Here is a 2,889-nt window from a genome sequence, read left to right as displayed (position 1 = left end):
CAGTGACCTGTAGAACTTCTGCTCTAATTGGATAGTTATTCAATAATGTATCTCTAACTTTGACCTTAAACTCTCGATCTTTCAGATAAGATTTTAAACGTCCATAGTATATAAGACTTATCGAAGGCTTGCAAATGTGAATAAAGACTACGACAAGGTATATTGCCAAAGTGATAATTTGGCAAGATATTGCTTTGAGACACAATCGCGGTAACAATTTGCAATGAGATCATCAATATCGCAGCTAGTGTTGATTGTTTTGGGAATACTTGGATCGTAATAATTAGCACTAAAAATTAATGATATAAATTGGATCCCTCTCTCTGGCAAAGCCTTTAAGCCCGGAGCTTTATTTTTCGGATTTAGATATTTCTTCAGCCCTAAATGGCTTAATGGGCAATGACAACTGCAGTGTAGTCTGCAAAGTCTTATGGGTCTCTCTAGTTTTTTCTATCGAGGCAATGTCGTAAGGAGTGAAACGATCCTCTAGATGTTGACTGAAAGCAATGGCCTGTTCTAATTAATTTGCAAGCTCACCACTAACAAATCAGACAGGAACTTGTCTAAGGGGGGTCGTTTAAGCGATTTTGTGCACTTCCATAGAGAGTAGTTTGTGTCAACGGTACAGGCCATTAAGGACAATTGGACTGCCCGGTGGCACCTACTTCGGCCCCTCTTGCTGAAATGGAATCGACTAGGTGACGCCCTCTGGGAGCATTGTAAGTGTCGCCCCAGACCCAATGTCGAGAATTTAAGTCGCCTCCAACCAGATTCCTCACACCGCAAGAAACAAGTACGTCAGTGAAATGCCTTTCTTCTATTTTGTGTCTTGGATGGTAGTATATTGCGCTTACTACCACATGTTCCAAGCCTTTCGCCACTTTAATTCAATAACACCTTGTTAAAAATGACTGAGAGATCTTCTCACCAATACCGTCGCACCTACTTTATCGTGATTGTGCCGTGCTGGTTTATATGCCGGAATGAAATAATATCCATATATTTTGACAACTTCTCCTTGATTGAGAATTTTCTCATTTAGAAGTAGGATATCAACGCTGTTTGTGTGCGCGAAGACTTCAAATTCGTTGTATGTACCTGATATACCATGACATTCCAGATAGCGATCTTATTGTTGTTGCTATTGGTGCAAAATTGACTGAATATCAGGGGCATATTGTTATTGCACGGCATGTGTTTGGAGATCATTTAGACGGCGCTGGTCGAGTGCATTTCCGGTTCTATTGAAGCATTAGATAAACCTCTACACGTGCACGTACAATTCTTAGTGGGATGATCTTCGCTACATTGAGCAAAATTGGCATCGTATGCATTGAGCAATTTCCGATGCTCTGCACATCCTTTCTATTCTCACTTGTTGGCGGCAAGGTATTTCTATCTCGTATACAAAATTAATTTATGCGCACGGTTTAATAATAATAAATAATATGTTAAGTCTTTCATCCCGGTTAGACCATGATCTTGCGTTATGCCCCTGAACAACGTCAAAGCCAAATGTTTTAAAATTGGAAACAATTTCGATAAATAATGTGCTGTGATGAAGCCCCTTAACATCTATTCTACGAGGCTTCTCTTCCTTCATTTGGTAGGTATAGAATTTCCAATCTTTTGGAAGGATTCTAGGTGTAACTCATTGATTAACTTTAAATGATTAAATATATGGTTTTAGCTATACATTTTTTTTAACAAGATTGCCCAATAATAAAGGATCTTAGAACTTCCGGGGTAAAGAAAAAATAACAAAACAAGTGAAACGTGTAGATAATGATTACACGGTGACATCCATGGTGTTTTTACCTCATTGCCCCGACTCGGTCATGAATATAATTTTGTTCATGCTTAGTTTGGGTCCGATCATGGGGTTGAGCTTCATCATATAACAGCACAGCCAGCATGTTGCTGCGGTAAGCATCAGGCAGCATTAAGTCACCCCCTGCCGGGACATCGGACGAAGGAAGGACATATGATGCCAATGAAGGCCCAAATGCTGTTGATAACGATCGGTGCCACCCACTCGGAAACCATTTTGTCGGCTCTAAGAATCGACGCATTTTCTGGGGCAAAATAAAACATTCACATTACTGGGAGGATTTCGAGATCACTGTAGATGTTATCGTGTTGAACAGACCATGGTGTCCCAGTTTTGGTTCGAAGAATTTTTTATTGCACCCTTTGGATAATGTCAAAATTTTTTCTACTTGCATTTTCCCGAAATTGAGAGCGGTATGTGTATATTGGCTTAGGTTTGGGGTTATAGGGCAGGACCTTGTAGTATAAGCGCAGGAAGATCTGGATTTCATGACCCAGTGAATATTGCGTGCCTTTAGTGACAGATATAGTTTTCTTACATTCGATAAGCCTTCTTCCATTTTAGACGCCTATACAGGACACATATAAGCAGTTTTGGTAACTTATGGGACTTACGTGTTGCTCAAAGATATTGGGAGGTCATGACTGTCTGTTTAGAGTGAACGATATGTGTTAGCGGTATCGTCTGCAAAATTGGATGTAGTTAGACACTTGTTTGTGGGGATATAAGCTGTGAACAGTACAAAAAAAGTGATACCCAGGACACTACCTTAAGGAACTCCAACTTTTATAATGCACTCTTCCGATGTTGTTGCTATGCATCTCACCGATGGCCCCTCACAATAGGGTTTTGATTTTATGGATGACGCCAGATTCTGACAAACGTTTGGAAGAAGTCGAGGAATATTGCACTGCAGAATTCGCTATTTTCGAAGGAGGTGCGTATTTCAATTGGAAAGCCAAATTTATGTGTCATGGAAATTTCTTGTAGACCCAGGCGCGTCTAAAAGCTTTAACAGGGGCTAAAAGGTGTCCGTCCAGTAGAAGCTCCTTTAAGCA

General features: G+C 40.3%; 1 pseudogene; it reads right to left on the bottom strand.

The window, feature by feature from the left end:
• Window positions 1-1,789: 1,789 nt before the first annotated feature.
• LOC108118063 lies at window positions 1,790-2,046 on the bottom strand (annotated as a pseudogene).
• Window positions 2,047-2,889: the final 843 nt, after the last annotated feature.

Source organism: Drosophila eugracilis, unplaced genomic scaffold (genome assembly GCF_018153835.1).
Source record: "Drosophila eugracilis isolate 14026-0451.02 unplaced genomic scaffold, ASM1815383v1 contig_1674, whole genome shotgun sequence".
Classification (NCBI taxonomy): Eukaryota; Metazoa; Arthropoda; class Insecta; order Diptera; family Drosophilidae; genus Drosophila; species Drosophila eugracilis.
This window is presented reverse-complemented; position numbering and strand designations above follow the sequence as displayed.